General features: G+C 40.6%; 1 protein-coding gene across 1 annotated transcript in view; it reads left to right on the forward strand.

Annotated features, from left to right (window-relative positions):
- pcsk5b (proprotein convertase subtilisin/kexin type 5b) overlaps window positions 1-12,913 on the forward strand; it is a 522,800-nt gene that overhangs the window by 401,836 nt on the left and 108,051 nt on the right. The gene's annotated exons all lie outside the window — the stretch shown is intronic.

Below are 12,913 nucleotides of genomic sequence, written 5' to 3' on the forward strand. Positions count from 1 at the left end.
GATGTACCTGAAAGTAAAAACTTTATGAACTGCATTAGATCCTACAAATCGCTATCCACTATGAACATGAACGGTAGCAATGCACGTGGCATCCGTCTTGCAAAACTGTTAATTATTGATGAATGTACAATGGCATCCACTCACTCAACACCATTCATAAACTTCTACAAACGTTGATGAATAATAATATTCCCTTTGTAGGAAAGGTACTTTTATTAGGAGGAGATTTTAGACAGTGCTTAGCTATTGTTCCACATTCCATGCGCTCAGCTATTGTTCAGTTCACCTTAAAATACGCAAATATATGTCCAAAAAATATTAATGTGGATCACATAAATAACCAAGTCATTGCATTACTTCCTGAAGAGACACAACTCTTTCTAAACTCTGACAAAGTTGACTCTGATAACGAAAATGACCATCTAAATTTCCCCTTAGAATATTTAAACACTATTAACCCAGCCGGATTACCACGACGCAATCTTAGCCTTAAAAACGGAACAATAATCATGCTATTAAGAAACCTTAACACTAAACAGGGTTTATGCAATTGCACACGTTTAGTCGTCAACACCATGACACACAATGTTATTCAAGCGACAGTTCTTACAGGATCACATGCTAACAATACTGTTCTCATTCCTAGAATTGACCTTACAAGTTCTGACCTGGAATTACCTTTTACACTGAAACGCCGACAGTTCCCCATTAAACCTGCATTTGCCATGACCATCAACAAATCACAAGGACAAACCATGGACAAGGTTGGCATCTACCTCTCTGAACCCGTTTTTGGACATGGACAACTTTATGTTGCCTTCTCACGAGTTCGACATTCATCTGACGTTAAAGTTAAAGTTATAAGTGCTCCATGCCAAGGAAAACTCATTCAAGGACAAGACACCATCTTTACTACTAATGTTGTGTACAAAGAAATTTTCCAATAAACCTTTACACTGTGCCAAACACTTTATTGTTTACTTTCTATATGCATCATCCACACCTTCACACTATTCTATATCTCATTCATACATCTCACTCTTTGTCATTTCCCAACACCAGGGGTTGGCGAGCGAAGCGAGCAGGGGGCAGAGCCCCCTAGTAACTTGATAAATATTTTGTATGTCTTTATTTTTAATTTAGGCAAAGCAATGTAATTTAGTGTTACTTTGGTGAGAGGCATTCGTGTTTGCCCCCCTTTTACGACTGAGTTTCTTTGAATTTTACGACAGAGTTGAGGGGGTATGCATTAAACCAGTTTGGCGAGTGTTTCTCTGCTAAAGTCTTTCAACCCCCCGCAAGGAAGCCAGGTTACTTTAACATATGGTCTTGGGGGGATGGCAGGTTTTAAGATGTTGTATTCCCCCATTGGTCTGAAGTATGGCTGTTTGGAATTGGCTTGGATCAGAAGCTTTTAAGTACCATGATGTCCTATTGGCTGTAGGGGTTGGACAGAGAATCTATAAATCTGCTTGCTCAACCACATTCTCTCTCTCTCTTACTAACCAACAACTGATGAAGACCATCACACCATGAACTGAAAGGACAACACAATGGAGACCACAGTTTAGTGGCCATATTGGAAAAGGCATAAGGCCTGTTCTGAAGAAAGCTGAATGATGCTTTAACTAGAGACATTTTAAATAACTACAAGTCTGTGTGCCGCCTGAAACTACACATCACCATTTAATCAGGTTGTATGGTTGCCAATATTCAAATGTACTTTGCAATAATACATTGTTTTATGTGTAACTTAATTTCTGCTTGTCCTTTTACTACACCTAATTGCCTATAGATATAGAAGGGAAGGTGGGGATAAGTTATATGGTACAATACCTTATTAAACAGTGGTAAGTCTGTGAGATTAGAGGCATTCTGACAAAGGCTACATCTTAATAATACAACAGGGGAAAGCAGAGCAATATATATTACTCTACCAACACAAAACACCTTGATAGGCAAAGGATAGTTCTTCTTTGGACTGTTTGTCTTGGTCAGGATGAAGCTCTTCCCTGCAGTCAGCTCATTCCAACAGTTGGTGCCTCTTTTAGGAGCACTGGCTTTATAACGCTCTGACGGAGTCAGTTGCATCATCTTGAAGCTGTGGAGGGAAAGAGAGATGGCATGGTTTGCAAAAATGCCTCCTCTCGCCCTGAGGTGGTATGACATACCTCTGATAAACCCGGAAGGTGCTCCTACAACTCGCATGTGTGTTATATATATTTATTTATATATATTGTGGCACCCGGACGGGGCTCATGCCTGGCCGGGACGCCCAGGAAGACAATAGGAGGGCTCATTCCTCCTCCAGACTGTGAGGGGGCGTCCACCCTGGTTGTATTGGGAGCCACGGAAACAGGGCTTGGAAGCCCAACCCTGTAGAGGCCCGTGGTCACCACCAGGGGGCATCCCCCTGCCTGAAGGACCCTGGACCCCAGTACTTCCGCCACACCAGGAAGTGCTGAGGGGAAGAAGAGAGGGAACACCCGGAGTGCTTCCGGAAGGACAGCCGGCATTTCCGCCACACTGGGGCGTGTCGGCAGGATTGCCGGTGCACACCTGGAACACATCCGGGTATGGATAAAAGGGGCCGCCTCCCTTCATTCGAGGCTGGAGTCGGGTGGAAGCAGGACAAGGTGCAAGAACGAGAGAAGGAGGTGGTCCGAAGAGGCAGAGTGGTTGGCCTGGACTTTGGGGAAGATTGGGGTTTGTGGCACTTATGGACATTTGTACATAATAGGTATTGTAAATAAACGTGTGTTGGGTGACATGAACGTGTCTGCCTGTCTGTGTCTGGGCCAGTCTTCACAATATACACAAACACACTTGAAGAGGGGGAAAACAGAAAGCTCCAGTGTAACTAATGTAGGTGCAGGAGAAAATAAACCTATTAAAAGCCACACATTTTAGGAGAAGACCAAGCACAACTAACCATCCTGCCTCCCCATGGACATTGTACTGTTTATTATAGTGTGGGATTTAACCGTTTTAAATTGTTAAACAGCAAGTATAATCTTGCTGTTCACTTTCAGGAAGTATTATGTAAATGTAGGTTTTGGCGTCCTTGGCATGGCTTGCTTAACTTGTATTATCATAATTGATGATATTCTTGTGATGTGATTGAAGAACTTGCAGCCCAAACCCAACAAAATCGTTAGTATTACTTAACTGGCCATTCAGCACTCTCATACTGGAGATGTCCTCCCAGATTTTTTTCAAGCCACCCTTTCTGGCCTTATTCTTTAGGAGGAATGAGCATTGCTATTGTTTTGGCAGTGCTGCAAGAGTAGGAGTAAGATGTTGGGCCACAACACCACACACATTTCTCACAGCCAGGAAACAATGCTATATAACTAGATTTCTAGGAAAGGTCATGTAGGTTAATTTGTCATAATAATTACTCATTCTGTGCACTAATTATTCAATACATAGTGCTATGTTACTCTTCTGGAGTCACGAGTGATTAACCCAAGGAGATCTAAAGAACAACATAAAAATATGAAACTAATAAAGCACTGCTAAAGCAATTCTCACTTCTTAAATTTGAGATGCTTTAAATAGTTAAGAAACTCAAAAGGCTATAAAAATCATGGAACAAACACAAAGGATGATCTCAGAACTTAAGAATCAAGTGAAACTCCAGCTGCTCTGTAGATAATGTTAGTGAAATATTATATTTTTTCAATTAGATTGGAAGCAACTGATAAACCTAAACAGGGAAAATGCTCAGCATGCCTCAGGATATACCAAGTGCATTGACTTTGAGAACAAATTTTTTGTTGTATACACCACATGTGCTTTTCTTTAGTTAAGGTTTTGCCATTGATTTAGATGAATTTAAGGACAGATGTTTGACTGCTTGCCAGCTAAAAAACTGCTCACTTCTAAGAAATTAAGCTTGTCTCTTCATATATGCCTACAACAGCATTCATTTGAAATGTGTTTATCATAAATACACACACACACACTAATAGTGGGAGAAAAAGCTAGAAAGAAGCCTATGGTATACACTGTAGGATTCCAGGATGACTTATTGGGATGACTGCACGTAGTTTAATTCTCTCGAGACTCACCTCCTGTCCATCAGCTGACTACTCCTAAATATCCTCCCATCGTGTAATTTGTATATACGTAAAATCTCCTTTCTTGTATAGTCAAATCATTCGATTTTGAACCCACGTAATCCAATGTAGGGTAGTGCTAGGACACACAAGGTACCCGAGGATTACTGCAAGTGTGAACTGATCAAGGGATGAATAGAGGGAATGAAATCATGGTCAGAAGGAATAGCGAGGGTCAAAATTACTACAGTCAAAATGAGGACAAGCAACATGTAACAAACAAGGATCAAAACAAAGCTGTAATTGAAGTCAGAAGTGGTTAAAACCAAAGAAACATACCTGGCGCTTTGGACTACTCATGAGAATATTTTGTATCTACGGAGGGATAACTAAGAATGCAAGTAGTGCCATATCAATAGGGATCCATGATTTTTATAAGCATGACAACTGCGGTCACTATAGGTTGTGGCAGACGACTGGGGAGCTTGCCCCAACGGGATGCCTAGAGAAGGGAAGAACCGGGAGAGGGGCAATATCTCCCCCCCGGGACGCAAAAAGGCAGCCCCCTGGATTGCATCGGGGCCACGGACTTGGAGCTTGGAAGCTCAACCCTGTTAGACACCGTAGCCACTGCCAGGGGGCACCTGGATGATCCCGGAGCCCTGGACTGCAGCACTTCTGGCCACACCAGGAAGTGCTGCAGGAAAATCATCAGGTGTGATATAAAAGGGTCCACCTCACTCCATTTGGGGAGCCAGAGTCGGGAGGAGGGAGATGAAGCTTGCTGAGGAGGAGTGGAGGAGAAAGAGGAAAGAGAAAAGAAAGAAGAGAATTGTGTGCTGTGTGGTTTGGGACTGTGTTGAGCTTGTGGGAATGGGGAAGGCATTGCCCACAAGGTAAAAGAAAATAAAAACTCTTTTGTGCTTTGAACCCATGTCCTACGTCTGTCTGTGTCAGGGCTGGCCTTTACAATGTGAAAAATCAAGACATTATTAAAAACAAACATTTCTTTTCACCAAAAGTCAATTTCATGTTTAAATTTCATAAAAATCAAAAATATATGCATAAAAATGTGTGTAAATTACAGGTGGCAGCATCAGTCTGAAAGCAGGTGACAGATCCCTTTTTACCAGCATAGTGCGCAGGAGCCAACCCTGGAGAGAACTTCATATTAAGCAAAAAAAATTCTAAAAGATCCATTTACTTTCTTTAGCTCTAAAATTTGCAACAACGCTCTTTTGAAAATCGTTCCATCTATCAATCCACCTTCATCGTCTTCTTTCTCTTCATCTTTTCCCACTTGTACTTGGGGACAAGGTGCTTGATCAACCTTCATTGTCTGTTGTGGGTGCTTTACTCCTGTCACTAGAGTGTGGGAAGCACACATGTAGTCAAAAAAAAGCCAAAGCAAAGTTTATTGTCATCTCAACCATATACAAGTATACAGATAGATGAAATTGTAAGACATAATTGTGGTATGTACTGTGGATGATCACTTAGACAAGACAGCAGGTGGGGTCATATAGCAGCTTTATTATTTTACATCGTCACAGTGAGCAGGTTTCAGAAAAGCAGGCAATCAATATTACATGACAGCGTCAGGGCTCTCTGAACAATTGTTTATTGGGTGGGGCAGGTTTTTATACACCTAGAATGTGTGATTTAATATTCATTATGAAAATGCAACAGTCAACACTTTATTATACACAATCCTTGAGCCCCTTCAATGCTCCTTGTGCAACTTGATTCCTTGGCTCCTTGTTATGGCGTTCAGATGTAAACAAAGGGAGAACATGATAAGGCAGTCTCAGTGTGGAAGCTTAGACCTTGAGTCCTTCTGACAAATATTTTTTCTGTTTGCTCAGCAAATCATGTTTTTAAAGCTTACTTCTGCTTAACTCCTTAGACAAGGATTAGTACAAGGGAACAAAGAGAACATTCATCTTCCACAGTACACATAAAAAAGCTGAGCATGAACTGAATGAAGACGACAAACAATAAAAAAAATAAACACTCATATTCACACATACCTCATCCAAATCTGCATTAACACAAACAGCCCAAACAATGTTAGGAAGCCAATAAACGTTTAAGTGAGAGCATTAGGCAGGAGATTTGGACCTTGGACTTCAGTGATTATAGTCGCAATAAATAAAAGTGTTTCTAGCCCATCTAAATAAAGACAATGTTATCAAGAAAGTACCTTTGGAAATGAACAATTATAATAATCAAGGAACCTTCTATGAACAACCAAGGAAATATGATACAATTTCCTTGCCTAAGAGGGCTTGTTATGTTTTTGATGATGCTAATTGTAGTTCATGATATAAGGAAAATATTTTTAGAATATCACAACACATGTATTTTCAGCCCAACAAGCTTGTCCATCAAGGTCCCTAAAGTCCCGCTCTCCAATACTCTGCTTGGTAATTTATTCTGTGTACAAAGAAAGTTTTATATAACATTTGTGCAAAATCTGCCCTTAACAAATTTCCAAATTTGTACCTCTGTTTTATTTTAAAGTAACAGCTGGGATCCAGTGTATTAATTCTTTTCATAATTTTAAACACTTCATTTGTGTTCATTATTAAACTGAAAAGGTTCAACTTCTTCGATCTCTCCTAATAGCTTGTAAGAATCAGCCTAGTCGCTGGCCTCTGGACTTCTCTAGTGCTGCTATATCTTTTTTGTATCATAATATTGGCTAAATAGAAGATATCATTTCCTGTTAGTGTCGAAGTGTTTAGAAATACTCTAAACTGAGATGCACAAGAGTCTTGGAAAGACTGGAAAGCAGTAAATGTTGGTGTCTTGGTACTCCCAGGTAGCCAGTTTGAATGCAGTCTTTTTCCATGCAGTTTCTGGGCTGAAAACATGGAATATGTGGATGGAATTCCAGCATGTTTTATGTTTAAGAATACTCCAGGGGCCTCATGTATAAATGGTGCGCACGCACAGAAATATTGCGTAAGAACGTTTCCACGTTCAAATCGTGATGTATAAAACCTACACTTGGCGTAAAGCCACGCACTTTTCCATGGTACCTCATACCCTGTCGTACGCAAGTTCTCCGCTCGGTTTTGCAGACTGGTGGCATCAAAGCAGTGCTACTGTTCCTGTGTGGTTACCCTTTCTTAGATCCACATCCACGACGGCGGCTTTATCAAATACACTGAAATTAACCGCATATCGTTCATAAATTTAATGCATCTGATTGTAATTAACCTGTAACAATATAATGGTCCACAGAATGGTCAAACTGTTCTAAATACCATAACTGCTTTAGCGTTGTTACTCTCACTGCACCTTCTTCTTTTTCTGTCAGCTGCTCAGGGGTTGAAACAGCGGATCATCTTTTTCCATATTACTCTCACTGCACCACTCGGAATATTTATATCACTGTATCTGAGTGTGAATCTACAGCGATTGGAAAGAGAATTATCGGTATACAGCATCAAGCACTCGCTGCCTCAGCCATTCGCTATTTGAACTGCTCTCATCCGACCAACGCTTCAGAGCCTTTTCTGTTCGGACCTCGCGGTTCACAAACAGTTTCATCCCAAGAACTATACATGCACTCAATCAGTCCATCAAGTGCTCCTTGTAGAACTGTTTGTACTTGCAAGTTACCGTGAAGTAATTGTACTTATGATACAGTTATAATATTGCACAACCTAAGCCACTTTATAAAGCGTGTATTTACATATGATGACGATTTCATTTTTAAGATGAAATGCAGCAAAATATGTTGATTATATTATACAGATAAAACTTTAACTAAATGGTGCCACAGCGCTAGCGTGCTTGATGCTTCGTTCATGGTTTGTTCCTGCCTCGCGTTGTATTCATGCTGTGGCTGGCGTGACTCTGGAAGGATAGATGTATAGAATAATTAAACATTACGAAGTGTGGGGAACAGCCCGGACACAGACAGGTAGACATGTTGGTTTCACCACACACACGTTTATTGTACATTATATACATTCCAGAAGTGCACAATCCCAGTGCCGCAGTACCAATCACCCCTTAAGTCCTTGGCCACACAACACAATGCCTTCTAGTCTCTGGTCCACCTCCACTACTCTCCTCTGAGCTCCGTCCTTCTTCAACCTGACTCTTGCCAATGACTGGAGGGAGGCGGCCCCTTTTATACACCCTGGATGGACTCCAGGTGCATCCTGAGGAGCTTCTGTAGCCACACCCCTGTGTGGCGGAAGCTCTGGTGGTGTATCCGGAAGTCCTCCGGGTGTCCCCAATCCTCTTCCCCCCAGCACTTCCGGGTGTGGCTGAAGTGCTGAGGTCCAGGGCTCCCAAGGCATTGGGGCGCCCCTGGCGGTGACCACGGACCCCTACAGGGTTGAGCTTCCAAGCTCTTTACCCGTGGCCCCCAAAGCAACCAGGGAGGGCGCCCCCTCATGTTCTAGAGGAGGCACAAGCCCTCCTCCTGGGCATCCTGGCCGAGCATGAACCCCAGCCGGGTACCACAGAAGATATTTCGATGTTCCTTAAAAGTTTTGAAGAATCAGCGTTGTAAGCTTACAGATGGCTTAACGTCTATTACAGAGCTGACTGTGTGGCGATTGGGTATTTGAAGAAAGAAAAGGAAGGACAGGAATTGGGGGTTAGTACGTTTGAAAAAGACAGTACTTCTGTAATAAAGCATTTCATTGAAGGTTGCGCATGGCGTAGCAAGCATCTTGCTGTAAGACATGAACAATCACTGCGCCACCGTGTTCCCATGTTTAATAACATGCTTTAACTTATATCATCATGAAAATAATATCACGTATACTTCTCAGTATTTTAATTATGCAGAGAGCTGTAATATTACGAACGTAATGGATTCTGTGTCCTGTCAGAGGAAGAGCACGTAGTGATTCAGGCTCATAGAGCACATATAAGATCAAGTACACAACAAAGCATTTAACGTGCTACTTTAATTACGATTTTAAGATGAAGTTTATGATGTTCTACTTTAATGACAAAATAAACTATGTGATTAAAGTAGAAATTTCGAGATTAAAGTTGACATTTCGTGCTTTTTTCACACTATGTGCCTTTTTTTTCCACTGTACCCTAATAAGCTTTCATATGACACTCAAACGGTGGGCTACGAGTCACCTTTTCACGCCGACTTTGATATGTGACAACTTTTTTATTTCGGGCACCATGCGACTTTGATATGTGACAACTTTTTTATTTCGGGCACCATGCGACTTTGTGAACTTGAGCTTTCGAGTTTCTCCAACACGCTATGTCACTCGATCAACTTCCTTCTGTTGCTTATATAGCTGTTTAAACCAACAAATAGTACGTTTTTCTTTGCCTCCATTTGGTATTTGCTGAAATTCTTCTATTTTTCCTTGTACTTTTGCCATTGCGTTTTCACAGAACGTTGGGTTTAAGGGCTATTTATATTGATTTGCATATTCAAAGAGGCGTAATTCTGGGAGGAGCTGGGGCGGACAGCAAGCGCTGGCACAAGCGTTACTTTTCATGCTGATCGGGATTTATGGAGTGGAAGAACGTGGAAGTTAGCGAATGCACAGATTCCTGCATCTGGATTTTTCTGTGCGTAAGCACATTTCGGCTTTTGTGCTTACGCCATGTTATGGTGCGAATTCTACGCACGGCGTTATGCATGAGGCCCCAGGTGAGCACTGTCTGTCAGTGAAGCAAAAGTAACTCTCAGCCTTAGCTTACATTTTAGGAACATACTGTATACTTATTTAGTAAATGAAGTGAACAGTACAATCTTCATCCTCCTTCTCCTAATGTTTTGTGTTATACCACCATGATCTAGCATGTCCCCATCTCCTTGAACATATCAGTCTTTGTTGCATGTTGAGCCTTTGCGTATCTCACCAGACCACCAGCATTACACACTTCCACCTAGGCCACATCTTCCTCTCAGATTGTTCTACTTCTCACTCCCTTTGCCATTCCAGAGCACCAGGTGCCCATAGATAGTGTAAGCCCACCAAGTGACCCCTGCACTGCTACATTGGGACAAGCAGTTAGTCTCCTTCAGATGTAGTTCCCTCTTATGAGGGTTTCTTCTGGACATTTACCTTTTCTGTGACACAGTGTTTGGAGCCTTTGCCCCAGCAAACTTTTCAGAGCTAGGCACTTGTTCACGTTATTAATTCATTGAGTTTGTTATTTTAGTTTTTTCCTCTGAATTTCTCATAAGAAGCATTTTGTTGTCATCAATAACAAACAAGTCACAGGCACCCCCTTTCAAATTATACAAAAGAACTTTGAGACAGTTTAAAAGGAAAAAATCATGGGGAAAGACAAAATCTTAACCTCAGTTTTTGACTTACAGTACATTCCTGCTTTGAATAAATAAAGCTCACTTGCCCTTGGAACACAATGGCAGTTACTTGTATCTCTCTTCCGCCTGTTGTTTGTGTGCCAAGGTCAGTTCACAGATAGGCATCCAGCAAGTTTATCCTCAAGGCCAGACAGTTCTGCAGTCACCAATATCTGGCCAAGAGGTGGATAAGTTATTTCACTAATCATTAAAAGATACAGAGTCCAGAAAAAATCTTCTGATATATGTCTAGGCATTTTTTCTTTTAACAGAACAGAAACACTTTAGTTTTGAGTAGAGATATGCTTACTTAGCTTAATATTAAGAAACTTTGTTAAAAAAGAAAATAAATTCTAAACCGCAAATTATTACTTTGGGTGGCAAGTCATTTAAGAATTAAAGTATTCATTCTTCATGAAAACAGCACTCATTTATTATATTTTAAACCAACAGGATTAATGAGATTAGAGAGACTGCAAGCTGTTATACTCATCTAGGCCTGTAAATAAATATCTCCACATGTAAATTACTCACTGACAACACAATATTCTCCGGTCACCCTTTTCATTATTATGTGTGCCAGATGTTTGCATCTTTTGTCAAACAATAACAATAGAAAATGCACAAAAGAGAGGTGAGAATACCAGACACCCCAATATATTAGCTTCATCAAGCAAAAACCACTAAATATATTGCAGAACCAGCTAACCAGCCAAGGAAAGCTGAATATCTGCTACAGTATTTGAACAGAAAGGAAGTTGTTGTCTCAGGATGTTCTCATTGGATGGAAAAACACACTAAAAAATTATCTTAAAGGGACTAGAAGATGAAATAACCAAAACTGTCATGGAAGAGGCTAAGGTCAAAACCATAGGCCCAAAAAGTTCTGTATGTAAAATCCAAAATCATAGTCAAAAGCAATGCTAAGTTTAGTTATGCCTAGAGACACTAATTCACCACTAAACACCACCAAAGGTTTATTTTGTTGCCATTTAGAATCTGTTGTCACAGGACAGTTGGAAGTTGTACAATGTCGTCCTTTATCTTGTCACAATGATGACGTCATGAACTACAACTTCCAACTGTCCTGTGACAACAGCAAGGCCAGCAACGATAAATAAAGCTGAGCCCAAAATGGCATCGCCTATGGTGGAACAAAATAGACACATGTCAAGACAAAAAATATCTTTTCCACATAATGATTAACATAATTACAATAATAAACAACTTTATTATATAAGCAATTAAAGTCACCATGCTGAGAAACTCTAGAAAAAACAGACAAAGCCAAGAAAGTTTAATAAAGAAGTCCCAACCATGACACAGGAACGTCATTCACCTTCAGTCAATCAGTTTGAACTCCTCTTGTGACATCATGAACCAAAAACCACATGAAAATGGACAAATATGCCACCACTGAATTTAAAAAAGAATCTTACTCTCACATTCACAAATGTACAAAATCATCTTCTCATGATTCTCAGTTTTTTGCTTTTATGCGAGTTGGAGGCAGCTGAAGGGCTTATATAATTGTAACAACTTAACTGACCGGGGGCAGAGGGGTGCACTGACTCTCTTTCTCAGTTCTTTGCAGACCTTTCCAGGGAAATCCCACCAGGTTCTGAAGCTCAGAAGAAGACACTTCTGGTCCTGGCCCCAAGGGCGATATCACTTCCGGTCAACTCCCCATAAACGCCGCTCCCTTTCCTCTGTTGAACAGTTCTGTCTTGGACTCAGTAGTGTAAACTACCCAGTGCTGTTTTTTCATAACTACCTTTTTACAGCCTGGATTACAGTATACGGGAGGCTGCCCCAAACCTTCTTGTGATATCTGGATTCGCTTATTGTGACATAATATAGTTTTGTACTTTCATCTTGTTTCTCCTTTAGTTGATGTTATTTCTTGTTATTTTGGTGTTGTCACCACACATGCTGCCATTTCTGAATTCAAGGTGGTGCTGCTTTTATTTTGTTGATGTTTTGTCTTGGTAAAATAATATATATTGCTCTACGTTCCCCTATTGTATTATTAATATGTAGCCTTTGTCAAAATGCCTAATCTCACAGACTTACCACTGTTTATAAGGTATTTAATCTCACAGACTTATCCCCACCTTCCCTTCTATATCTATAGGCAATTAGGTGTAGTAAAAAGACAAGCAGGAATTAAGTTACACATAAAACAATGTATTATTGGTAATATTCATAAATAATAACAATATGCAAAGTACATTTGAATATTGGCAACCATACAACCTGATTAAATGCTGATGTGTAGTTTCAGGCGGCACACAGACTTGTAGTTATTTAAAATGTCTCTAGTTAAGGCATCATTGGTGCTCAGCTTTCTTCAGAGCAGGCCTTATGCCTGTTCCAATATGGCTGCTAAGCTGTGGTCTCCATTGTGTTGTCCTTTCAGTTCATGGTGTGATGGTCTTCATCAGTTTTGTAAGAGGAGATACTTCTTCATCATATGTTTGTTAGTAAGAGAGAGAGAATGTAGTTGAACAAGCAGATTTATAGATTCTCTGTCTAA

The sequence above is a fragment of the Erpetoichthys calabaricus genome, chromosome 5, assembly GCF_900747795.2.
Source record: "Erpetoichthys calabaricus chromosome 5, fErpCal1.3, whole genome shotgun sequence".
NCBI classification, from domain to species: domain Eukaryota; kingdom Metazoa; phylum Chordata; class Cladistia; order Polypteriformes; family Polypteridae; genus Erpetoichthys; species Erpetoichthys calabaricus.